The 27,768-nt window shown below is 38.8% G+C and overlaps 1 protein-coding gene across 25 annotated transcripts in view; it reads right to left on the minus strand.

Annotated features, from left to right (window-relative positions):
- The window catches only part of USP53 (ubiquitin specific peptidase 53), a 203,953-nt gene that overhangs the window by 75,767 nt on the left and 100,418 nt on the right, over nt 1-27,768 (minus strand). For 18 of the 25 annotated variants that reach the window (XM_073804909.1, XM_073804908.1, XM_073804907.1 and 15 more), the window contains one exon: nt 27,240-27,331. The exons of the other annotated variants lie outside the window; for them this stretch is intronic. The gene's annotated coding sequence lies outside the window, so the exon portion shown is untranslated. The remainder of the gene's footprint in view (nt 1-27,239; nt 27,332-27,768) is intronic. 25 annotated transcript variants of the gene reach the window in all.

Consider the following 27,768-nt stretch of genomic DNA (forward strand, 5'->3'; position numbering starts at 1 on the left):
TAATAGCTGAAAACTTCCCTAATCTGGGAATGGAAACAGTTGCCCAAAACCAGAAAGCGCAGAGAGTCCCATACAGGATTAACATGAAGAGGAATAGAGCAACACACAACATAATTAAAATGGCAAAATTTAAAGATAAGGAGAGAATATTAAAAGCAGCAAGGGACAAAAAAAACCAACAAATAACATAAAGGGAACTCCCATAAGGCTATCAGCTGATTTTTCAGCAGAAACTCTGCAGACCAGAAGGGAGTGGCATGATATATTTAAAGTGATGACAGGGGAAAACCTACAACCAAGAATACTCTACCCAGCAAGGTTCTCCTTCAAATTTGAGGAAGAAATCAAAAGCTTTACAGACAAGCAAAAGCTAAAAGAGTTCAGAACTACCAAACCAGCTCTACAACCAATTAAAGGAAATTTTATAGGTGAAAAAGAAAAGGCCACAACTAGAAACAAGAAAATTACAAAATGAGAAAGCTCACTGGTAAAGGCAAACACACAGTAAAGCTAGGAAATCACCTACACACAAAGCTAGTAGGGAGGTTAAGACAAAAGTAGTAAAATCATCTATATCCACAATAAGCAATTAAGGGATATACAGAACAATGAGATGTAAAATATGATATCAAAAACAGTAATCATGAAGGGAGGAGAATACAAATGCAGGGTTTTAAAATGCATTTGATGTTAAAAAAAAAAAACTGAAACCTGGGGATATATGTATACATATAGCTGATTCACTTTGTTATACAGCAGAAACTAACACAACACTGTAAAGCAATTATACTCCAATAAAGATGTAAAAATGAAGAAAAAAGAACACATGCTAAGCCTCGGGCTCTAGACCTCTTTCATTTTCACTAGTTGCTTTGTTCTTAGCCAGCTTGCTTTGAAATTAAGAGGTCAGCAACTTAAAACAATCATGTGTATATATATATATATAGAGAGAGAGAGAGAGAGAGAGAGAGAGAGAGAGAGAGAGGGAGGGAGAGAGAGAGAGAGAGAGAGAGAGAGATTACTATACAAAAACCTCACAGTAAACACAAACCAAACATCTATAATTATATATGCACACAAAAAAGAAAAAGGAATCCAAAATAACACTGAAGATAGTCATCAAATCCCAAGAGAAGAGGAAAATAAGGGGAAAAAAAGACCTACAAAAACAAATCTAAAACAATTGATAAAAAGGCAATAATGGGGCTTCCCTGGTGGCGCAGTGGTTGAGAGTCCGCCTGCCGATGCAGGGGACACGGGTTCGTGCCCCGGTCTGGGAAGATCCCACATGCCGCGGAGTGGCTGGGCCCGTGAGCCATGGCCGCTGAGCCTGCGCGTCCGGAGCCTGTGCTCCGCAACGGGAGAGGCCACACAGTGAGAGGCCCGCGTATCGCAAAAAAAAAAAAAAACCCAAAAAAAAAGGCAATAATGACTACATATAGATAATTACCTTAAATGTAAATGAACTGAATACTCCAACCAAAAGACACAGAGTGGCTGAATGGATACAAAAGCAAGACCCATATACATGTTGCCTACAAGAGACTCACTTCAGATCTAGAGACATACACAGACTGAAAGTGAGGGAATGGAAAAAGGTATTCCATGCAAATGGAAATCAACTGAAAGCCAGAGTAGCAATACTTATATCAGACAAAAGAGACTTTAAGATAAAGACTGCTACAAGAGACAAAGGACACTACATCATGATCAAGGGATCAATCCAAGAAGAAGATACAACAATTGTAAATACATATGCATCCAAGAGAGGAGCACCCAAATATATAAGGCAAATATTAATGGACATAAAGGAGAAACTGACAGTAACACAAGAATAGTAGGGGACATTAATACTCCACTTACATCAAGGAAAGATCATGCAGACAGAAAATCAGTAAGGAAGCACAGTCCTTAAATGACACATTAGACCAAATGAACTTAACTGATATATAGACAGCATTCCATCCAAAAGCAACAGAATACACACTCTTTCCAAGTGCACATGGAACATTCTCCAGGATAGATCACATGCTGGGCAACAAAACAAGCCTTGTTAAAATTGAAGAAAATTGAAATCTTATCAAGCATCTTTTCCAATCACAACACTATGAGACTAGAAATCAACTACAAGAAAAAAAACTGCAAAAAAAACACAGACACATGGAGGCTAAACAATATGCCACTAAACAAGCAATGCATCAAAGAAATCAAAAAGGAAATTAAAAAATACCAAGAGAGGGGGCTTCCATGGTGACACACTGGTTAAGAATCCGCCTGCCAATGCAGGGGACATGGGTTTGAGCCCTGGTCCGGGAAGATCCCACATGCTGTGGAGCAACTAAACCCCTGCGCCACAACTACTGAGGCTGTGCTCTAGAGCCCATGAGCCACAACAAGAGAAGCCACCGCGATGAGAAGCCCATGCACTGCAACAAAGAGTAGCCCCCACTCACCACAACTAGAGAAAGCCCGCGCACAGCAATGAAGACCCAACACAGTCAAAAATAAAATATATAAAATAAATAAATTTTTAAAAAATACCAACAGACAAATGAAAATGAAAACGCAACAATTCAAAACCTATGGGACGCAGCAAAAGCAGTCTAAGAGGGAAGTTTATAGCGATACAATAAAAGAAATAAAAGAAATCCAAATTGGAAAGGAAGAAGTAAAACTGTCACTGTTTGCAGATGACATGATACGACACATAGAAAATCCTAAAGATGCCACCAGAAATCTACTAGAGCTCACCAATGAATTCAGTAAAGCTGCAGGATAAAAAATTAATACATAGAAATATTTTGCATTTCTATATACTAACAACAAACTAAAAGAAATAGAAATTAAGGAAACAATCCCATTTACCACTGCATCCAAAGGAATATAATACCTAGGAATAAACCTACCTAAGGAGGCAAAAGACCTGTATACAGAAAACTATAAGGTGCTAATGAAAGAAATCAAAGCTGACACAAACAGATGGAAAGATATACCATGTTCTTGGATTGGAAGAATCAATATTGTCAAAATGATTATTCTACCCAAGGCAATCTATAGATTCAAGGCATCCCCTATCAAATTACCATTGGCATTTCTCACAGAACTAGAACAAAAAATCTTAAAATTTGTATGGTGACACAAAAGACACCAAATAGCCAAAGCAATCTTGAGAAAGAAAAACAGAGCTGGAGGAAATCAGGCTCCCTGACTTCAGACTATACTACAAAGCTGCAGTCATCAAAACAGTATGGTACTGGCACTAAAACAAACATACAGGTCAATGGAACAGGATAGAAAGCCCAGAAATAAACCCATGCACCTATGGTCAATTAATCAACAACAAAGGAGGCAAGACTATCCAATGGGAGAAAGACAGTCTCTTCAATAAATGGTGTTGGGAAAACTGGACAGCTACATGTTAAAAAAAGTGAAATTAGAATATTCTTTAACACCATACATAAAAATAAACTCAAAATGGATTAAAGACCTAAATGTAAGACTGGATACTATAAAACACCTAGAGGAAAACATAAGCAGAACACTCTTTGACATAAATCGCAGCAATATTTTTTTGGATCTATCTCCTAGAATAATGGAAATCAAAGCAAAAAAAAACCAAATGGGACCTACTTAAAAGCTTTGGCACAGCAAAGGAAACTATCAACAAAATGAAAAGACAACCTACTAAATGGGAGGAAGTATTTGCAAATTATATGATCAATAAGGGATTAATATCCAGCATATATAAATGGCTCATACAACTCAACATCAAAAAAAAACAAACAACCTGATTAAGAAATGGGCAGAAGACCTAAACAGACATTTTTTGAAAGAGGAAATGCAGATGGCCAACAGACACATGAAAAGATGCTCAACACTGCTAATCACCAGGGAAATGCAAATCAAAACCACAATGAGATATCACTTCACACCTGTCAGAATGGCTATCATCAAAAAGAAAACAAATAACAAATGTTGGCAAGGATGTGGAGAAAAGAGAACGCTCATATGCTGTTGGTGGGAATGTAAACTAGTGCAGCCACTGTGAAAACCGCATGAAGGTTTCTCAAAAAACTAAAAATAGAACCACCATATGACCCAGCAATTCCACTCCTGGGTATATATCCAAAAAAACACAAAAACAGTAATTCAAAAAAAGATACACACACCCCAATGTTCACAGCAGCATTATTTATAATTGCTAAGATATGGAAGCAACCTAAGCATCCATCAATGGATGAATGGATAAAGAAGATGTGGTGTGCGTATATATACACACACATATACAATGGAATATTACTCAGCTATAAAAAAGAATGAAATTTTGCCATCTGCAGCAACATGGATGGACTTGGAAGGCATTATGCTGACTGAAATGTCAGACAAAGACAAATACCGTATGCTATCACTTATATGTGGAATCTAAAAAATACAACAAACTAGTGAATATAACAAAAAAAGAAGCAGACTCAAAGAGAAGCAACTAGTGGATACCAGTGGGGAGTAGGGGAGAGGCACTATAGGGGTGGGGGAGTAAGAGTGCAAACTATTAGGTATAAAATAGGCTACAAGGATATACAACACGGGTAATATAGCCAGTATTTTATAATAACTATAAATGAAGTATAACCTTTGAATATTGTGAATCACTATATTGTACACCTGTAACTTATATAATACCATACAGCAACTATACGTCAATAAAACACGCACACACACGCAAAGGAAATAGAGCAGTTTGGGGTTCACAGCAAAATTGAACAGAAAGTACAGACTTCCCAGATACCCCCATACCCACCCACGCACAGTCTCCCCCACCATCAACTTCCCTTACCAGAGTGGTTCATTTGTTACAGGTGATGAACCAACATTGACACATCATTGCCACATAAAGTCCAAAGTTTACATTAGGGTTCACTCTTGGTGTTGTACATTCTATGGGTTTGGACAAATGTATAATGACAAGCATCTATCATTGCAGTATCAAACAGTAATTTCACTGCCCTAAAAATCCTCTGTCCTCTGCCTATTCATCTCCCCCAACACCTGACAACCACTTATCTTTTTTTTTTCAATTTAAAGACTATTTTTTAGAGCATTTTAGTTTCACAACAAAATTGAGAGGAACATACAGAGATTTCACATATAGTCCCTGCTTGTATCCATCACTATGGTATCATACAAAGTAGTTCCACTGCCCTAAAAACCCTGTGTGTCCTACCTATTCATCCCTCTCCCCTCCCTCAGCCCCTGGCAACCACTGATTTTTTTTTTTTTTTTTTTTTACTGTCTTCACAGTTTTGCCTTTTCCAGAATGTCACATGGTTGGAATCACATACTATGTAACCTTTTCAAATTGGTTTCTTCCACTTAGTAATATACAGCTAAGTTTCTTCCATGTCTATTCTTGGCTTGCTAGCCCATTTCTTTTTAGTTCTGAATAATATTCCATGGTATGGGTGTACCACATGTAATACATTTTTAGTCATATTGCTTATATAGACAGGGGCCTCACACACCCAAGGAGGCTGCCCTGCCCTGAGGCCTCAAGAAAAATTTAAATTCTGTCCAGTATACTCCTTTTAGATAGGCAAAGAATTTACATGATAAAGTAGATTTTATGAGGTTTTTGAAAGACATAAAGAAAATGTGTTAAGTGCCCAGTACAGAAAGTGCAATGAGTAGACTAGTAGACTTCTATCAATATTATTGTCACTGTTATTATGATGGTAACAATGAAAGACTTCTATCCCAGAAGTTAAAATAAAAGCTTTCATTTTTAAGATAAAAGTTGACTATTAAAAGTATATCTAGGATGAATTAAACTTAGATTGTGTTTTGCCATTTACCAAGCTCTTTCACATACATGAGCTTATCTCACCTTTATAGCAATTCTGTGATGCAGGCATTATTTTCATTCCTGATTATCAGATGATGAAACTGAGTCTGAGAGACTCAGTTGTTTCACCTTTTATAATTTGCAAAGTTGCCAATTGAACCCATATCAAATCTGGTATACTTTGCATTACAAAATAATTCCACTCTCTAAGGTTCCAAATGGTCAGGTTTTTATTATATAAATCAGTAATTTTCAAAGTGTGGTTCCTGGACCACCAGCATCAGCATCACCAGCATGCTGTGGTTCCTGGACCACCAACATCATCAATCAGCATTGATGCAAATTCTTGAGCCCTATGCCTGACCTACAGAGGGTCAGGCTGAGCAATCTGAGTTTTTTATTAGCCCTCCATTTTATTCTGATGTACGCTGAAGTCTGAGAACCACCGATCTAAGACACTGCTCTTTTCTTCTAACTGCTAACAATCCCAAGGTTAAAGAGAAATAAGACATCTCCAAACAAAGCCATTTAAGCAATGATTTAATGATTAAAGTAACAGTTTTATTCAAGAGAAATCTGAAACAGCAAACTCACTGAAACTTTGTTCACTCTCTAATTATTTGGATTTTTCATCTTAACAAAAGCATAACATATTCCATCTATGTAGGAAAGAGAGAAGTCAAAACATGGGGAGTTTGGATTGAGTTTCAGCAGGGCAGAAGTAGGATAATCATGATGGTTTCCAAGGTTTCCTCTCCTCCTGTATTATCTACAATTGCTTAAGCAGGACTTTGAAAGATTAGCATAGATCATGTCTTTGGAGAACACTTAACTGCCAAAGGCCAGGATGATGAAATTAAGTCCTCTCACAGTTGGAACAAAGACAAATTGGATGTGGCATGTCATAGGCTGAGATGGGCAAAGGGAGAGCTGACATTTCATATTTTACGGATACTGCTTACCGATAATTCTCCCCATTGTTTCTAGATCTGGGAGAAGAGGGCAAAGGTGCTCTTTCTGATTTATCATCTAAATATGTCCAGATGGCTTGGATCAACATCCAGGAGCAATTTGGGAGGGCAAAGATTTCTGCCAGCTTCCGCCCCACAAGTCTTGACAGTCACTGTGCATTACCAGAACCAAGGGATCAGTCCAGCTTTGAAGAAGGCCCTGGCAGAAGACCTGGGAAAAAAGCATCCCTGAGCATGCAGTCTGTTCCAAGTCTATCAGAGACACAAGCATTTCAAAGGAGATTTAGGAGAGGAGGTGAAGCCAGTGGTGCTTTCATCAGAAGCCAAAATCTGAGGGGGGGTGCTGATCTCCTGCTCAGCCCTAGGCCTTCCTAGCTGCTCTAGTTTACAGGCTCTTCAAAACCCAGGGTAAACTCCAGATGAGGATGGGGCCGTCCCAACTACCCAGAGAAAGAGAGCTCTACCTTGGCAAGGGTGGAGGTCCTCAGGACCATCCTGCTGCAGGTAAAGTGAAGTATCTTTCTGGCCTGAGCCCTGCCCCTTAGAGGGCTCTGAAGAGCTGTGAAGTCTGTGTCCTGGGCACAACTGGCAGATGATTTCACACTAAAGAGGCCTTTCCTATAGAATTACCAGAGGACAATTCTTGGTGTTACAGAAAGGCCTTCTAGCAGAGTGGAGGGAAGGAGGTGAACGTTTATTGAGCAGCAACGATGTGCCAGGCCCTTTCCATACATTAACTCATTTTATCCTTACAACAATCTTATTAAGTAGATAATTTTGTCCCCAGTTTTCAGAAATGAAAACAAGGCAGAGAAAGGTTACCTACTCAAAGGCACACAGCTTGCAAGTGACATAGCTAGAATATGAACTCAGGTCTGGCTTCAAAGTTCCTGCTCTTGTCACTACTGTGCTGTGACAGGAGAAGTGACCCAATGGGCTAATCACCTGTCTCTGAGAGGCCACCTCACGCCTTCCTGTGTGAGCTGTGGCCCACAGATCAATGGCGAGTACAGTGTATATCTCACCTGTGCCATCTTTCTTGGCCTGCAAACACACATCCTAATTATCCTGTCCAGAGAGAAGAGTCACTATGCACTTCTACTATCTCAGAGGGCACTGGAGATCAAAGGCAGCTGAGCTGGGAGTCCTTCTCATGGATGATCCGAATGTGTGCTGTCTACTCCTCTTTCTACATCCAAACCTCCTTCCTCCAAATCACTCCCACACATCCCAGTTAAACAGAAATCCATCATCTTTTTTTTTTTTTAATCTCTTACGCAAGGGAAAAAAAAAAGGCTGAGGTGAATGAGCTTTTTATTGCAACGGTAACCAAAGAGCATTTGCTGCAATCTGCTTATTTCAGCACAATCCCCTAAGTGCTCTCTTACTTCCCCTGATCAAGCTTGATATACAATACAGTCATAATCATCAATGAGATTTCGGCCAGTTAATCATTCATTTGTGATTGCCTAAGTCATAAGAACCGTTTCCCATGAAGTTTGTTTTCCCATTTTCAAGCTGGCCAAACTAACTTCTTGTAGAAACAGACTCTTTTCCTGGGGTATATATCTATCATTCCCCATTGGAGATTTTCACTATTCTTCACTATTACAGAATAGTGAAGTTATTACCTAATACTTCAGTTTGTATTTGTCACCTACAATAATACCCTTCCCTTAATAATCTATATGCCAGGACAACTCCATGATAGAATCCAGTCCCCTATGGCAGGGTTCCTGCACAGCACTAACCCAGGGTACTGCTTACCAGGCAGAGTAAACAATTTGGAATGGAAAGGGGGTGGTGGGCATTTGTAGGCAGCCCAGTGTGTTCTGTCATGGCCTAGACGTAGGAACACTTACCCTCATCTGTATGAGAGCTGATTTTACTGCGGCCATTTGGCCAAATAAATACACTTTATGAATTTCTCCTAAGGAAATAAAGGTATGCATACACTGCAAGGGTGGGGATCAGTCTCCAGGGTATAGTATACTTATTAATAAACATTATATGAGACTCTATCATCAATAGGTAGAATATCCGGTGCTGGGAAATAAAGAGTAAAAGTAGACGTTGCCATTTTGCCATCACTTCCCACTCCTTCAACTCTGGCTTCAGCAAGTTAGGAATCCTGTTTCCCAAGAGACCAAGACAAGGCAAGAAGTCACCATCCTAGCAGGAGTAATCGACCCCAAGTATCAGAAGGAAGGGTTGCTCTTACACAATAGGAGGAGGAAGGAATATGTTTGGTATCCCCATGACCCACTGGAGAATCTTTTAGTATTTCTTTGCCAAATTTTAAAAGAAAAATGGATAAGTACAGCAGCCACCGTGAAAGAAGGGCATGACTGAAAGCTTTTAAAGAAGCAGATAAATTCCCAAATCGCCTTCTCTATACCACACCCATGAGTAATTGCCTCTCACAGCCAGCAGAATTATTCTACGGAGAGGGTAAACAGAAGAACTCTTGACTGAGGGATACTAGACACAATTGAGATACAAAAAACGTGAAGAAACAGGAAGATTGATTGAATGTGTGCCTATTAAATATTGAGAGACCCACCCAATTCTCGTTTTAGAACACTAGGAGCCAAGCCCTGACTTTCTTTTTCTTTTTTTTTTAATTAATTAATTAATTTATTTATTTTTGGCTGTGTTGGGTCTTTGTTGCTGTGCATGGGCTTCCTCTAGTTGCGGCGAGCAGGGGCTACTCTTCATTGTGGTGTGCAGGCTTCTCACTGCAGTGGCTTCTCTTGTTGCGGAGCACGGGCTCTAGGCACGTGGGCTTCAGTAGTTGTGGCACGCGGGCTCAGTAATTGTGGCTCATGGGCTCTAGAATGCAGGCTCAGTAGTTGTGGTGCACGGGCTTAGTTGCTCCAAGGCATGTGGGATCTTCCCAGAGCAGGGCTCAAACCCATGTACCCTGCATTGGCAGGCGGATTCTTAACCACTCTGCCACCAGGGAAGTCCCAAGCCCTGACTTTCTACACAAGATTTTGGAAGAGTCTTCTCTGTGGGAGCTGACCAGCCCATGTGGAAAGACCTAAAGAAAACTACATGGCACTTTTCCCAAGAAATGGCCCACCCAGGTCACCCTACAGGGAGTTCACGGTTGGCAAGCTCACCAGGCCTCTAAAAATGAACATTTAATCAAGGAGACATTTGAGAAAAAAACTCTAATATGAAATATAGAGAGCAAAACAAATAGATGAAATGATTTTAGATATATGTGGGAAGTATAAAACCTCAAAAATCAAAACAGGAATATATCTATAATTAATATCCTCAGATATAAGAGAATATATGTATCTCTGGGAAAAAAAAAACCAGGATGCCATGAAAAATTAAACAGAGAACCAAAAAAACAGCTCTTGGAAATTAAAAATGTGATGGAAGAAATGAAATACTTAGTAGAAGAGTTAAGTGATAAAGAAATATCTCAGAAAATGTATGAGGGGCTTCCCTGGTGGTGCAGTGGTTAAGAATCCGCCTGCCAATGCAGGGGACACGGATTCGAGCCCTGGTCCCGGAAGATCCCACATGCCGCGGAGCAACTAAGCCCATGCGCCACAACTACTGAGCCTGCGCTCTAGAGCCCGCGAGCCACAACCACTGAGCCCGTGTTCCACAACAAGAGAAGCCATTGCAATGAGAAGCATGCGCGCCACAACGAAGAGTAGCCCCCGCTCACCACAACTAGAGAAAGCTGCATGCAGCAACGAAGACCCAATGCAGACAAAAATAAAAACAAACAAACAAACAAATAAATAAGAAAATATATGAAAGAGACAAAGAAAAAATATGCTGCTGGAGGATAAAATATGCATACAAAAGCTGGATTAAAAAAAACTTTAAAGTATATTTTAAAACGGGGAAATATAATACTGAATACTTTTTCAAAGTGAAATATCAATCTACCTTCCCTAAAACAGTGTATGTAAAAGTTCCCTTAGGCCGCATTCTCATCAATAACTATTTTTCCTTTAGAAGTTTGTTATAATTCATTGTAAATCTGTCTGAAGCTGATATCTTCTTCATGAGAAAAGTTTTAAGACAACAATTTAATTATAATAATATACAGTATATATGTAATAAAACAATATATAGGACATATGATATAACATATGTAATATGTATATTCTATCTATATGTATATTCTAATCTATTCAATCAATTCACTATATTTCAGCTAACCCCTTTTATCCCATCTTCCAGAGGTACCAATCATGGAGCCTTTTGAAGATTCTGCAGTATAAATTAAGTTGGTTCCCTGATTCCCATCCACTGCCCCTCACCCCATCCTAGATTTGGCTTTCTCAGTTCTAATTTGCCACTTACCATCTACTTTCCAGATTTAAAACTTGCATTGATATTGTCTCATCTTCTCTTTTCCCCATCTCTATGGATTTTTGAAAAGCTTTAGTTGGGTTTTGAAAGAAAATAAAATTGGACTTATGTATTAAATCTACTGTCTTTACTAGGAAATGTGACTTTAAAAAAAAATGAAAATGCAGATTCTATGACTAAACAGTTTTGCTCCTAGGTAAACTCTTGACATGTGTACCAGGAGAGATGTGCAGAAATATTTACAGTAGCATTGGCATAATGGCAAAAATCCAGAAGTAACTCATGAATGAATCTTAGAAACATAATGGTTAGTTTTAAAAAACTGCAAAAGAATGTGAATAGTATGAAATAAATTTAGTCAGTTCAAACAACATTAAAGAAAATCGAAGTAGTAGTTAGCCTTGGTTGGGGAGAGACAGAGTTGAAATTCGGGATGAAGATGAGGAGCTTCAACAGTACTGGTGATTGTCAGAATACCCCAGGAGCAAACTCTGATGCAAGAATTTGGGTGTAATTACAGTTGACCCTTGAAAAACATGAGTTTGAACTGTGTGGGTCCACTTACACATGGATCTTTCTCCACAGTACATATTATAGTGCTATATGATCCAAGGTTGGTTGAATCTGTGGATGTGGAACCAGGGATATGGAGGAACCGCGAATATGGAGGAACTGCAAATACGGAGTGCCAATATAAGCTATATGTGTGAATTTTTGACCGTGCAGAGAGTCTGCACCCCTAACCCTGTGTTGTTCAAGGGTCAACTGTAGCTTATTTGGGAGACTATCCCAGGAAACACTGGTAAAGGAGTAGAGAAGTGAGATGGGAAAGGAAAGGTAGGAAGTTATAAAGGGTGAGTTAATAAGCAGATTATTACCATGAACAACCAAGGCTCAGTTTCACTGGGACCTCTTGGAGACTGTATAGAATATATCTCAAGGTCATCCTACCTGAGGGGCAAGGAAGCTTAGATATTTATTTACCACCTCCGTCCATTATTAGTTGAGGGCTGCTCCTGGTGGCCTTGATCCTCTGGCACTTCCAGCATACCATATTTGCAGGGGCTAAGCATATTTCTGTGACCAGAGGAAAGCCTGAAGGCAAAGCACGTCAGGTGCTTACAGCAGATGCCATTAGTGCTTTTCAGGAATAGTGAGCACTAATGGGATAGGCCTGCTGCAGTACCACTCTACTTTTTAAACTAGAAGGGGCTAAAACGGGATTTATTTGGTTACTGTTTGTACTATACATGTGAAATATATTTTCATATCAGTGCTAATGTTAATAAAAATATTAAGTAAACGTACATGTTTCTTGAATTCCCATTTTATTCTTTGCAAAATGTTCTGTTAGAAATGTGGACTTTATAGTATGTGTTCATTCTTCATTTTCACTGACCTTCTGCTCACATGCAGCAACAGGACCACAGACTCCCTGGTGTCATTGGGCCCTAAATCATTTTTTGAACAAATAAGCCTTTCACTGCAGGAGGGATATTGTGATTAGATTTAAATATGGCCATTTATATAGCAGCAGGAACTGATTTGCAAGAACCCTTTAGACAGTATATTTTAGGAAAACATCCTGGTGTGAAATTCAATTCAACTTATGTGTTTGTTTTTTTATTATATGGATCATTTTTACATAGTAAGATTTTGGCATTTGGGGTCTCAGAGGTCATACGCCTTGGGCTAAGACAACTTTTTGGATTATAATTAATTCAAACCCCAATTATGCTCTTCCAAGCAGGAATGGTTCTATAAAGTCCTAGTTTCTATGGCCAGCATGTTACAGTTTAGTTTATTTAATATATTAAGCCAAATGCACTATAGGCTGTGCTTATGGAGCAGGGTCATTCAATTGACCAAGGCAACTAGAGCAGACAACTGGACACTTTACAGAACAATACACTGCAGTTGGACTCAAGAAGGAAACTCACTAATTTGTACCTGGTTACACAAATAGGCTGAAGGTGACTGAATTGATTTTAGAGAATTGTCTTTGACCACTCAAAATCAATGGAGCCAATTGCTCTGTATGAAGTAAGCTAAATAAACAGATAACAAATGTTTACTGATTAAATTACCCCTTTAATCCATCAGCTTTAAAAAAAAAAAAAGCTTTGAAAATAAATTTCAAAAAAAAAATCTCAATGCCTACAATGACATATATATCTGCACTCCTTGATACAAAGTTTGAGTTAATCCTTTGTTAACAACTACCTCTAAGGCAGCTGAAGGGTAATAAAAACACTCCTTACAAAGGAACTGACAATCCACTAGCTTGAAGGGCCCTTAATTTTTCTCTGAACAAGATCAGGCTCATCACTCTACTTCTGAAGATCTCTATTTACATTGACAAACCAATCAGAAACCATGAAATGAGCTGTTTCAAAACAGCTCACAAGGGCTAACTCTACACAGATAAGCAGAATAGAGGAGTTGGTAACATGAAAATGTTTTATGGGACATTCCTAACAGGAAAGTAGAATGCATTGCAGATCCCTTTAATTTTACAAATCTATCTCACGGCCTACTTGGTGAGGCAGATCAATTTGGTATTCCCTTTGTAACTGTAAACATTTCCATTTAACAGTCATTAGTTTAATCATCTCTTAAAATGAATTAATCATTAGCATTTGAAGATTGTTTTTATTCTCCTTCATACAAAAGCCCATTAAATGAATGGATAGATGGATAACTATAATTTAAACTGGAAATTTTGACTGATGCAACAATATACAAAAACACATTTCAAAGTGAGCTGTTAGAACACAGAGACTAAATTTCAACACAGATATAAAAAATGATGGCAACTGAGAATTTTTTTTTTTTTTTTTTTTTTGCGGTACGAGGGCCTCTCACTGTTGCAGCCTCTCCCGTTGCAGAGCACAGGCTCCGGACGCGCAGGCTCAGCGGCCATGGCTCACGGGCCCAGCCGCTCCGCGGCATGTGGGATCTTCCCGGACCGGGGCACGAATCCGTGTCCCCTGCATCAGCAGGCAGACTCTCAACCACTGTACCACCAGGGAAGCCCGAGAAAATTTTTTGAGGAATACTTCATTGGAAAGAGAGAAGTGCTATGGGGGAACAATGATGAGGCTTGTTTGCAATGCACCTCAAGACAGTCACAGAACTCAGTAAGCATCTCCTGTACTAATCCTGTCTTTATTTAAAGTTTTGATATCTTGTTCATCATGCTTTTTTGCATTAATATTTACTTTAAAAATATTTCATTAAAATATTGTTTACCTTGACTGCTGAGTTTTTTGGTACTCTCTTTAATTCTGCACTCAAGGTGAGTGCCTCACTAGCTTCACAGTAATCCCAGTCCTGACTGATGGGCACAAGGTAATAACGTCTGACCCTCACCTGTATCTGCAAAAGCCACCTATGACAGCAGGACATAGGTGGGTGACTAGGAAGGTACTGCACTCTCCTCTAGTAATGGGTCAAAAGTATGGGAATTCCAGGGACTAGATGAAAAATAGTGGTATAAACATCTGCCTGGGGTCACTTAAAAAGGTATCCTCTCCAACAGGATGGTTGACACCGAGAGAGTTGACAACGACCTAGGAGAAAGGGACTTTGGGAAAACTGCTGCAAGGGAGAAGCCAAGGGGCACTAGGGTGACCAACTGAAGATGAGGCACTGCTGCATGTGGTGAGTTAGGCTGAGGGCCAGGGCAATCAGAGGGGCCACCTTTCCACCCTCCTCCCAACTGTACAACCCTAGGAGTTGAGCAAGGTTTATAGCATACTCTTCCCGGAAGACTGCTGGCATGCCTGTAGCCAGGCCGTGGGATGAAGGTGGGGTGGGGAGGAGAAGTCTTAACTGAAGGAAGAGCAAAGTATTCTTTAATATATTACACAAAACCTAAATACTAAATTAAAACTATGATTTTGATATTCAAATGACCCTAGGACTCAAGGCCGTGTTGCAAAACTCCAGCGGCACCATTCCCATTATAATTTATCGGAGCTGGGCTCCAGGAGACTCATTTACAAAGATTACAATGCAAATGGTACCCCCGAGAACTGTGCAACTTGGAGGCCCCGATAGAACATTTTATTACTTGAATGGTCAGAAAAATCATGGGACTGCATAGGTTTTTATACAGGCACAAGAAAAACTCCCAGTGAAAGTTAGAGACAAAAATGAATTTGCATTTTAAACTCCATAAATTATGCTTATTCCACTTAACCATTACAGAAGGATGGATGGGGGGAGAATGAAATGAATTTAAAAAATAGATAGTAAAAGGAAATTTAAGTTACTGAAGAGAGTGATTCTATTTAAATTAATCTGTTTCCTTAACAGTGAGTTGATTTAAGAAGAAAATTCCTGTTGAAAAGGGTAGAAACATTCATTGGGAGCAAATTTCAATGTCTGATTGACTGATGTTATTTAGAGACTTTATCTGTATTTCAAAGGTTGTTCTCCCATATAGATGAGCTAGCTGAAAAGAGAATACTGTGCCCTGATGACCTTGGGAAATACCATACCCATCTGGTACAGCTGTCATCTACCGTCTTGTTTGCTATTCTAGTCTCTGATAGCACCAGGGTGTTCCCACATATCTGTGGTTATCTTTTCTCCAATCTCATTTCACCATCTTATTTTCAGTCCTCATTTCTCACCAAGATCACAATAATATTTAATTAGCCTTCTCTTCCAGATGTGTGCCTCAGATCTTTTCTATATTTTGTGCCAAATGAAGCCTTCTAAAATATAAATCTGATCAAATGAAAATATGTGTGTAGGTATCCACACACACACAAACATATGTGAGTATACACATATACATACTTATGTATTCGTATATATACAAGATGTATATACATACATATACACACATGTATGTACATGGAATACATGAAAATATACATATGTGTATGTGAGTGTACATACACATATACTTAAAACCAGAAGAATCACACATAAGCATTACAGTAATTATGTTCAGCTGGTAGGATTATGAGTCCTTGATTAAATTTTTCTTTATGCTTTTTTACATTTTCTAAGTTACTGCATTGACTGTTCATTAATATAATTTTTAAAAATTTCTTAATGATATAGAGAACATTTAATGAAATGAGAAAATTTTAAATAGTTGTTAATTTTTGAAGTGTTTACGAAATAGTATATATAGTATGAACCCATCTATCTGTGTAAAATGTATATTTTATACACAGTAAGTCCCCTACATATGAACCAGTTCTGTTCCAAGAGAGTGTCCGTAAGTCCAATAAAGTTAGCCTAGGTACCCGACAAACACAATCGGCTATACAGTACTGTACTGTAATAGGTTTATAATACTTTCCACACGAATAATACCTAAAAAAAAATAAACACAAAAATAAAGAAAACATTTTTAATCTTACAGTATAGTACCTTAAAAAGTTCAGTAGTAGAGTACAACAGCTGGCATACAGGGGCTGGCACTGAGTGAACAGGAAAGAAGAGTTACTGACTGGAGGAGGGAGAGGAGGTGGGAGATGGTAGAGCTGAAGGATCGTCAGCAACATGAGATGGAGGGCAGGCTGCAATTTCACTCACGCCTGATGTGGATGGCACAGGTTCTGGTTCCTTGCTGGATTCAATTCTATCTACCCGCCTGAGAAAACGATCCAGTGATGTCTGGGTAGTAGCTCTTTTTATCTCATCATAGATGAGATGGTAGCACTGGATTACATTCTGAACGGCTGCTGCAAACTTTGTGTACCGTTCTATGTTCAGGTCCTGCGCCTCAAAAACTAACAGTGCCTCCTCAAATAGCACCAACTTACGTGACTGGACACATGAACGCATATTCGTATCTTTGAAAGTTCACAACTTGAAGGTTTGTATGTAGGGGACTTACTGTAAATGAATGGTGTGTGTATATACATACATATATATATCTATAAACACATACATGTAAATGCTAGCACTGATTACCTTCGGAGATGATATCTTGAGCAATTTTTACTTCTCTTTGTGCTTAGCTATATATTCAAAATTGTCTACAGTGAGTATATATAGTCATGATAGTCTCCCCACTAAGTGTGATTCTCTGTGGCAAGGAGGTAAAACTATATAAAAGGTATAGCAAAGCCCATTGATGCTTTTCCTAAAACTGGTAACATGTTCTTTATTTCTGCAATATTCTGCCAAGCCTAAAAAGTAGCACTTTGGCAACATCATTCTTTCACTCTGAGATGAAAATTCACTTCATTTCATCAAGGAGCCAAAGTCTCTTGTAGTATTTTACCAACTAGATAGCTTTTGAGCCAATTATCTGCAACTAACTTTCTTTTGGAAAGCTTGCAAATGCATGCTCCTCACTTAGGCTGCAAAGTAGGCAGGGAGTCAAAATACTACACAAGGTAAACCCATGACCTTAGCGTCAGAATAGAAAGCAGTGAGGTAGAGCAGGGATCAAGATGGTAGAGGAGGAGGACGAGGAGTTCACCTCCCCCCACAAACACATCAAAAATACTTCTACACGTGAAACAATTTTCATGGAAAATTAACTGGAAACTGGCAGAAGAACTCCTGTACAACCAAAGCTGCAAGAAAGATCTCCATGTAATCAGGTAGGACTGGGAAAAAAAGCCATCAAGATGGGACCTGCGCCCCCTGGGGGGATCTGTAAGGAACAGAAGGTCCACATGGGTGGACCCTTGCCTTGGGGAGAGACCAGGTGGAGCCACAATCTGGGAATCCCAGTCCTAGGGTCCTACATGGAGGAGACAAGCCCCCTTGCCTGCTGGGAAATCCACTGAGACAGATAGGGCTGGAGAAGCCTAGACTCTACTCACAAGAAGTGCACATGTGCTGGCTTGCTAACAGTCAGGGTGGAGAGAGCCTTGCACTGGCAGCTGCTGCCTCACCACACTTCCCAATCCAAAGGGGCAAACATCCCAGCCCTGCTCACTCCACACTACAGCCTGGCACGAGATGTGGGCAAAGACTCGGTCTAGTCACATGGAGACAGACCAGGGTGCCTGGGGAATGATCCAGGTGGAGCCATGAAGGCCACTGTCAGTGCACACATCTGGCAGCAGGTAGGGCCACAGTAGCCATTGTTAACACATGTAGGGACAGCACCACAGAGCACTTAGCAGCTAACTGCTGAATCTCAGGCAGAGAGCCCTGGGAGAGAACTCGTCTAGCTACACAGAGACAGCCCAGAGGGCCTGAGGTATTGTCTGAGTGGGGTGGCAGAAGCCACTGTCAGCACACTCAGGAGTACAGAGCAGCTCCTCTCCCACGGAGAGCTCCCTGGCACCGCCTACTCCACACCACAGCTTAGCACTAGATCTGGGGTAGACAGGTCCTGGGAGAAAACTGCCACAGAGGCAGCCCAGATCTCAGACAGCAGCACAGCTACCTCAATTCCTGCAGCCACAACACCCCAACCCCCAGCCCTACCCTACTCCACACAACACTTTGCACTAACTAGGTCTGGGACAAACACAAGAGAGAAAGAGATGTGACCCTGGGCTGCTTCTGAGCAGAACTGCAGATGCCTACACACATGGCGCATAGGTTCTCAGTGATCACACAGGCCTCACTGCTTCAGCAATCACCTCCTTTGAGGCAGGGCACACACTCAAGGGCAACAGAGCCTGATCAATCCCAAACTTCAAGGCTTCTACTTCAACATCTGGGGAGCAGACACTGGCCCTGACAGGGTGACAACAGCTACAGATCAGAGAGGAAGCCCCGCTTCACATCCAACACAGGCTCTAGACACTACGACGCCAACCACTCCCCCTATCAAGAGGTAACAGCCAGCACACCCTGAGGAAAGGCATGGCTGGCATCCATACCAAAACCAGCCCTCACACCAAAAACATTAGACACACACAGTGTACACAGGGACTCTCCCACATAAAAACACTCCTTCAAGGCCACAGTAGATAACTGTTTTTCCTAAATTCATAGAGACAGAGAAGCTTAAGTAAAATGAAAATGGAGAGGAACTACTCCAACTAAAAAAAAACCAAAGAAATCCCCTGAAGAACAAATGAAACAGAGCTTACCAGTGTACTAGACAACAAGATCAAAAAGGAGGTAATAAAACTGCTAACTGAATTTAAAAGGATTATTGACAGAAACACAGATCACTGTAACAAGGAACTAGAAACTATAAACGTGAACCAATCAAAAATAGACAGTTTAATTGCAGAGATGAAAACCAATCTAGAGGCACTGAATAGCAGACTAAATGACACAGAAGAATGAATAAGTGATCCAGAACAGCAGACAGAAAGACAAACGAAAAGAAATGAAAGCAACATATGAGATCTACAGGATAATATAAAATGTGTCAATCTACACATAATAGGGGTTCCAGAAGGAGAAGAGAAAGAGAAGAGGATTGAAAATGTATTTGAAGAAAGTAAGGCTGAAAACTTCCCAAATCTAAAGAAGAAAACAGATATACAGGTACAGGAAGCAGAGGATCCCAAAATAGATGAACCCAAACAGACCCAGACCAAGACATATCATAATTAAAATAACAAAAGTTAAAGGTAAAGAGAGGATTCTAATGGCAGCAAGAGCAAAACAAAGAATCTGTTACAAGGGAATTCCCATAAAGCTACCAGCTGATTTCTCTGCAGAAACGTTGCAGGCCAAAAAGGAGTGATATATTCAAAGTCTTGAAAGGGAAAAACCTGCAATCTAGAATACTTTACTCAGCAAGATTATCATTTAGAATAGGAGGAGAGATAAAGAATTTCTCAGTTTTTTAGCAAAAACTAAAAGAATTCAGCAATACTAAATCTATCCTAAAAGAAATATTGAAGGGTTTTCTCTAAATAGAAGAGAAGCAAAAATCTATGGAAGAGGGAAAATCACAGTAGGAATGAAGGAAATACATAAAAGGAATGAAGATCACTTAAACAAACCAGTGCATACAAAAAAAAAAAATCAAAAAATTGTAAAAACTATTATAACTGCAATTAATAGTAAAAGGATAAGCATGAAGATGTAAAATAGGACTTCAAAGTCACAAAATGTGGGGGAAGGGAGAATAAAAATGTAGATCTTTTAGGACTTGTTTGAACTTACATGACTGTTAATTTAAAGAACGTAGATTTAGTTACGGGTCAACATACGGGTCAACATGGTAACCACAAATCAAAAACATAAAATAGATTCACAAAAACCAAAAAAGAAAGGAACTTAAGCATACTACAAAAGAAAGTCATCAAACCACAAAAGGAAAAACAAAAAGAAGTAAGAAATAAAGAAAAACTACAAAAACAACCAGAAAACAAGGATTAAAATGGCAATAAGTACATTCCTATCAATAATTACTTCAAATGTCAATGAACTAAATGCTCTGATCAAAAGACACAGAGTGGCAGATTAGATAAACAAAAACAAGAACCTAGAATATACTGCCTACAAAAGACTCACTTCAGGGCAAAAGACACACACATAGACTGAAAGTGAGAGGATGGAAAAAGATATTTCATGCAAACGTAAACAACAAGGAAGTGAGGGTAGCAATACTCATACAAGACAAAAAAGACTTTAAAACAAAGACCATAAAGAAAGACAAAAAGGGCATTATGTAATGATAAAGGGATCCATACAAGAAGAGGATACTTGTTAACATATGTGCTCCCAATATAGGAGCACCTGAATATATAAAACAATACTAACAGACATAAAGGGAGAAATGGACAATAATACAATAATAGTAGGAGACTTTAACACCTCACTGACATCCATGGACAGATCATCCAGACAGAAAATCAATTACGCAACAGAGGTCCTAAATGATACAACAGACTAGTTGGACTTAATTCATACCTACAGGACACTACATCCAAAAAAATAAAACCAAAAGCAAAAACAGAATATACATTCTTTTCAAGCACATATGGAACATTCTCTAGGATACAGCACATACTAGGTCACAAAACAAGCCTCAACAAATGTAAGGGGACAGAAATTATTTTAAGCATCTTTTCTGACCACAATGGCATAAAACTAGAAATCAACCACAGAAAGAAAAACAGGAAAAGAATGAACACATGGAGACTAAACAACATGCTACTAAAAAAACCTATGAGTCAATGATGAAATCAAAGGAATCAGAAAATACCTTGAGACAAATGAAAACACAACCTTACAAAATTTACAGGATGAAACAAAAGCAGTTCTAAGCGGGAAGTTCATAGAGATACAGGCCTTCCTCAAGAAATAAGAAAAAACTCAAATAAACAACCTAACCTACCACCCAAAAGAATTAGAAAAAGAAGAACAAACAAAACCTAAAGTCAGCAGAAAGAAGTAAAGAATAAAGATCAGAGAGGAAATAAATAAAATAGAGATTAAAAAATAGAAAAAATCAATAAAACCAAGAGCTATTTTTTTGAAAAGATGAACAAAATCAACAAACCTCTAGCCAGGCTTACCAAGAAGAGAGAGGACTCAAATAAACCAAATGAGGAGAAATAACAGCTGATACCATAGACACACAAAAAATTGTAAGAGAATAGTATGAAGAGCTATATGCCAACAAATTAGACAACCTGGTCTAATTTGGACAAGTTTCTAGAAACATACAGCCTGCCAAAACTGAGTCAAAAAGAAACAGATAATCTGAACAGACTGATCACTAGACGTGAAATAGAATCTGGAATTTAAAAAACTCCCTGCAAGGCTTCCCTGGTGGTGCAGTGGTTGAGGGTCCGCCTGCCGATGCAGGGGACACGGGTTCGTGCCCTGGTCTGGGAAGATCCCACATGCTGCGGAGCGGCTGGGCCCGTGAGCCATGGCCGCTGAGCCTGCGTGTCCGGAGCCTGTGCTCTGCAACGGGAGAGGCCACAACAGTGAGAGGCCCGTGTACCGCAAAATAAATAAATAAAATAAATAAAATAAAATAATAAAATAAAAACTCCCTGCAAACAAAAGTCCAGGACTGGATAGCTTCACTGGGGAATTCTACCAAGCATACAAAGAAGAACTTATACCTATCCTTCTCAAACTATTCCAAAAAATTGAAGAGGAGGGAACACTCCCAAATTCATTCTATGAGGCCACCATCACCCTGATACCAAAACCAGAGAAAGACACTACCAAAAAAGAAAATCATAGGCCAGTATCTTTAATGAATATAAATGTGAGAATCCTCAACGAAATATTAGCAAACCAAATCCAACAATACACAAAAAGGATCATATATCATGATCAAGTTGGATTCATTCCAGGGCTGCAACGATGGTTCAACATACACAAATTAATCAGTGTGATACACCACATTAACAAAAGGAAAGACAAAAGACACACGATCATCTCAACAGATCAGAAAACGCATTTGACAGAATTCAACACCCATTCATGATAAAAACTCTCACCAAAGTGGGTATAGAGGGAACATATCTCAATATAATACAAACCATTTATGACAAATCCACAGCCAACATAATACTTAACAGTAAAAAGCTGAAAGCCTTTCCACTAAATTCAGGAATAAAGCAAGGAGGCCCACTCTCACCACTTCTATTCAACATAGTATTAGAAGTTCTAGCCACAGCAATCAGATAAGAAAAATAAATAAATAAATAGAAAGATAAAAAATAAATAAAAGGTAGCAAAATTGGAAGAGAAGAGGTTAAACTGTCTCTATTTGCAGATGACATGATACTCTGTACAGAGAACCCTAAAGTCTCCACATAAAAAACAATCAGAACTAATAAATGAATTCAGCAAGGTAGCAGGATACAAGATTAATATACAGATATCTGTTGCATTTCTTTATACTAATAATGATATATCAGAAAGAGAAAATTAAAAAAAAATCCCATTTAAAATTGTGCCAAAAAAATATCTAGGAATAGAAGGAAAAAAACAGGAAAAACTAAAACTACCTAAGGAAACTTGACCAAGGAGGTGAAGGACCTAGATGCTGAGAACTATAAAACATTGATAAAGGAAAGTGAAGATGATTCAAAGAAATGGAAAGATATCCTATGCTCTTGGATTGGAAGAATTAATATTGTTAAAATGGCCATACTACCCAAAGCAATCTACAGATTTAATGCAATCCTTATCAAAATATCCATGACATTTTTCATAAAACTAGAACAAATAATCCCAAAATTTATATGGAACTACAAAAGACCCAGAATTGCCAAAGCAAGTCTGAAGAAAAAGAACAAAGCTGGATGTATAACCTTTCCAGACTTCAGACTATACTCAAAGCTACAGTAATCAAAACAGCATGGAACAGGACAGAAAACCCAGAAATAAACCCACACACCTCTACAACAAACGAAGCAAGAATATAAAATGGAGAAAAGACAATCTCTTCAACAATTCGTGTTGGAAAAGCTGGACAGCCTCATGTAAATCAATGAAGTAGAACACTGCCTCACACCATATACAAAAATAAACTCAAAATGGTTTAAAGACATAAATGTAAAACATGACACCATAAAACTCCTAGGAGAAACATAGGCAAAACATTCTCTGATATATATTGTAGCAATATTTTCTTAGATCAGTCTCCCAAGGAAAATAAATAAAAGCAAAAATAAACAAATGGGACATTATCAAATTTAAAAGCTCTTGCATAGCAAAGGAAACCATAAACAAATGAAAAGACAATCTAGAGAATGGGATAATATCTGTAAATGATGTGACCAAAAAGGGGTTAATATCTAACATATACAAACAGCTCATACAACTCAATATTGAGAAAACAAACAACCCAATCAAAAAATGGGGAGAAGACCTAAATAGATACTTTTCTAAAGAAGACATACAGATTGCCAACAGGCTCATGAAAAGATGCTCAACACTGCTAATTATTAGAGAAATGCAAATCAAAACTGCAATGAGGTATCACCTCACACAGAAGATTATACTTAGTGAAGTAAGTCAGACATGTATTATACTTTGTGAAGTAAGTCAGACATGTATCAAATACTACATGATATGACATACATGGAATCTAAAAAATAATACAAATGAGTCTATATACAAAACAGAAACAGACTCAGACATAGAAAACAAATTTATGGTTACCAAAGGGGAGAGGGAGGGTGGGAGGGACAAATTCGGAGTATGGGATTAACAGATACAAACTACTATACATAAAATAAACAACAAGGATTTACTGTATAGCACCGAGAATTACATTCAAAATCTTGTAATAACCTATAATGGAAAATAATCTGAAAAAAAACTGAATCACTATGCTGTACACCTGAAACTAACACAATATTGTAAATCAACTATACATCAATAAAAAATCTAAGAAAAAAAGAGCACTGGTGTACTGTTCATTATCAAACAACCTGTTAGCTAGTCAATTCACATTGATTCACATCCTGTAACCAAAATAGGAAAAAGTGACACTTCTAAAGGGGCAACAAGGGCTTTAATTAGAATACATGAACTTATTTCATTCATACTATGTATCCATTTTACATCATCTCTACCCTCAAATCTGAAAGTAGAAGAGTAGAAGAAACAAACAGGATAACAGACTATTACAATCAATACAATAAGTGTAAAGAAATAGGGTTATGATGATGATACTGATATGAAGGAAAGTTAGCCCAGGGAAGGAGGAAGGACATAGGCAAGTCAGGCCTATTGGAGAGGTGACACTGAGCCACTTCTTAAAGGCTGAGTGGATGTTAGGCAGGAAAAGCATGGCAAGAGGGGTGGGATTTCCATGCAGAGGAAAGAGGATGCACAAAGAGAGATGTGAGAGATGATAGCATCTGGTGAAGGAAGAGTAAATGGGGGTGAACAGGAGAGGTAAGGAATCTGGAATTTTATGCTGATAGCAATAGGGTATCAGTGAATGTTAATAGGCAAGGACAGAAAAGAAAAACATAGGCAAGGACAGGATATGGTCAAATTAGCATTTTATAAAGATATTCTCTGGATAAACTGGATTCTGGGAGAATAGAGAGGGGAAAATCATTTAGGAGATTATTGCAGTCACCTAGGTGAAAAATGGTGATTATCTGGGAATACAAAGGAAGAGGGGATATATTTAAGTGATATTAAGGAGTAAAAATTGTATTGATTTGTTGATAAAATGGAAAGCCAAGGATAAAGGAGAGGAAAGACTTTAGAATGATTCCTAGGATGGCAGTATCATTCACTGATACCAGGACATACAAAAAGAGAGAACAAGGCTGAGTGGAACATCAAGGTCCTTTCCAGTTTGTGGAGTTTGAGCTGCCAATTGAACATGCACACAGAGCAACTTGGTAAGGAATAGGTCCCTGGTAGGAGAGAGATCTGGGTTGTACCTTAAAATTTTAGAGTCACATAGACGGAAACTGAAGCCATGGGAATGGCAAAAATAGCCCAGGTAGATTGTGTGGAATAAAAAGAGATCTTAAGATGCAACCTCAAAATATAAAGGGTTGGTTGAGAAAGAGTTGCCTGTGAAAGAGCCTGAAACGGACATTCAGAGAAGTAAGAGGAATATCAAGAAAGAATGAAGTCAAGAAAAGAAAAGGAGAAATTTCAAAAAGGGAGGAGTCAATAGTCTGGAATGCTGTAATGACATAAAATAAGGGCCAAGGGGTGTGCACTGGATTTGACAACTAAAAAATTCAGCAATGAGCTTAGTAAGTAGTTTCAGTGGAGGGGTGAATATGAAAGCCCCACTGCAGCAGACTGAGGCTCTAACAGAAGATAAGAATGAGGAGACAGTATAGATTACTTTTTCAAGAAGCCTGGCTATCAGGGAAAGGAGAAAGATTGAGTAGGTTCTAGAAATGTCAATAGAAGCCAGGGAGACTTTTTTTCATTTCTTAAGATGGAGACTGGATTATCTTAATGTGAAGAAGAAAAGATCCCACCTCAGCCAAATAAATAATTAAAAGGGAGATATGGAGATAGGAAAAAAAATCTTTATATGTACCAAATTATTGTAATTTCAAGCCTTGCTTCTCTTGAAACTGTATGTGTTCATCATTCTATCTCTATAATTTAGCATAGTGCCTAGGTTATAGTGGGAATTCTAATATATGTCGAATGAATAAGTGCATGAAAGAATTTATATAAGTAAAGTAGTAACAGATAACACTGAAAAGGAAAGCACATAAATTGGGAGAATTATTGCTTGCTGTTTTATTTCCCCTGTGGAGTAATACCCAGGTCATCTGCTGAAGGCAAGGGAAGAAGACTATAGGAGAACGATTAAAGATCCAGTCACTGTCACAAATGAGGAGAGAGTTGACTGAGGTACACAAAAGTCTTGCCAGGCAGGGCAGAGGATTCAGTTGAAGCTGGAAACCGTGCATGTAATAGCACCTGGAAGAGCACAGGAGTTATTTTATTTGCAACAGGTATTGACTGGATAGAGAATGTAAACAAACCAGGAGAGGATTCCAACTTGGGGGAAAACAGAGGCGACAACTGACTGAAGTTCTCTCCCAGCTAAGAGCTGATACTGTGGGAGAGAATGAAGGAGCTGAGAGGATGAAAAGTTGTGGCCGGAGAGCGGCATGTTAAATTTCACAGAAGGAACAACTCTAGTAGTGACAAACCACAGGTTATAGCCCTGGACGTAACTGGATAAAGTGTAGAGGTAAAGATTATTAGAGATGAGGAGGTTAAGGTACCGTGAAGCCAGAGTGACAAGTAGCTTATCCACATCGACTTTGAGCTCACCCAGGATGATGGCAAGACAAAGAGGATGATGGTGAGCCTGGTGCCATGATTTTCCGTGATAGATGGTAGATAACAACGATAGATGGGATAGATGGTAGATAATGATGATGAAGTTGGCTGGAAGGTGACAGCCAAATGGAAATGGTCTCAAAGGAAAAGATTTTCTTTAAAAAAAAAAAAAGGCAGAAACATAATGGATGTGGGAGGGGGGAGCTGAGATAATGCACACCTATCTTCCTCTGTGGTATGGGGAGTATAGGAGTTGAGAAACCTCCCATTCAAATTGCTTGAGGGAGACTCATTATTTGGGGGAACAGACCCAGATTAAAAAAGATAAGACAGAAGATGAAGTCATAAATCCTTCATGCAACATCATTCAACCCCACTGATGGCTGTCTTGTTATTAATGAGAATCAGCAAGTTGCACTCACCATTATTTGGTAGATACCTCCCTGTACACTGCTGTAACTCTATAGTCTTTTCGGAAGAAAATCAACCAGCCATCTATCTCAGGTACGAAATCCTAAAACATAATTTAAAAGGTCTTAATATTTCTAAAATTTAGAGGCTTATGGTTAAAACAGAATGAAGTAAACTCTTTAGGCAAACTTTACAATTCTCCCTCATTCCCCATTCACTGCTAGGGATTGGACAGTAACCTTAAGAATTTCCTGTTGCTCTTTCCATCTGTCCCTCAAATCCTTCTCTTACATGGCCCTAATAGAGACCACTATTTTTTTCTGACATGTAAAAGTTAAATAACTTGGGACTGAATAGGAGGATTCAGAAATTCTGAAGTGGTTAGTAAATGCCTGAAAATGCTATATCCCATAAATTATATATATATATATAAATGCTCTATAAAAACTTTCCCTTCTGGGCTTCCCTGGTGGTGCAGTGGTTGAGAGTCCGCCTGCCGATGCAAGGGACACGGGTTCGTGCCCCGGTCCAGGAGGATCC

Source organism: Tursiops truncatus, chromosome 5 (assembly GCF_011762595.2).
Source record: "Tursiops truncatus isolate mTurTru1 chromosome 5, mTurTru1.mat.Y, whole genome shotgun sequence".
Lineage (NCBI taxonomy): Eukaryota > Metazoa > Chordata > Mammalia > Artiodactyla > Delphinidae > Tursiops > Tursiops truncatus.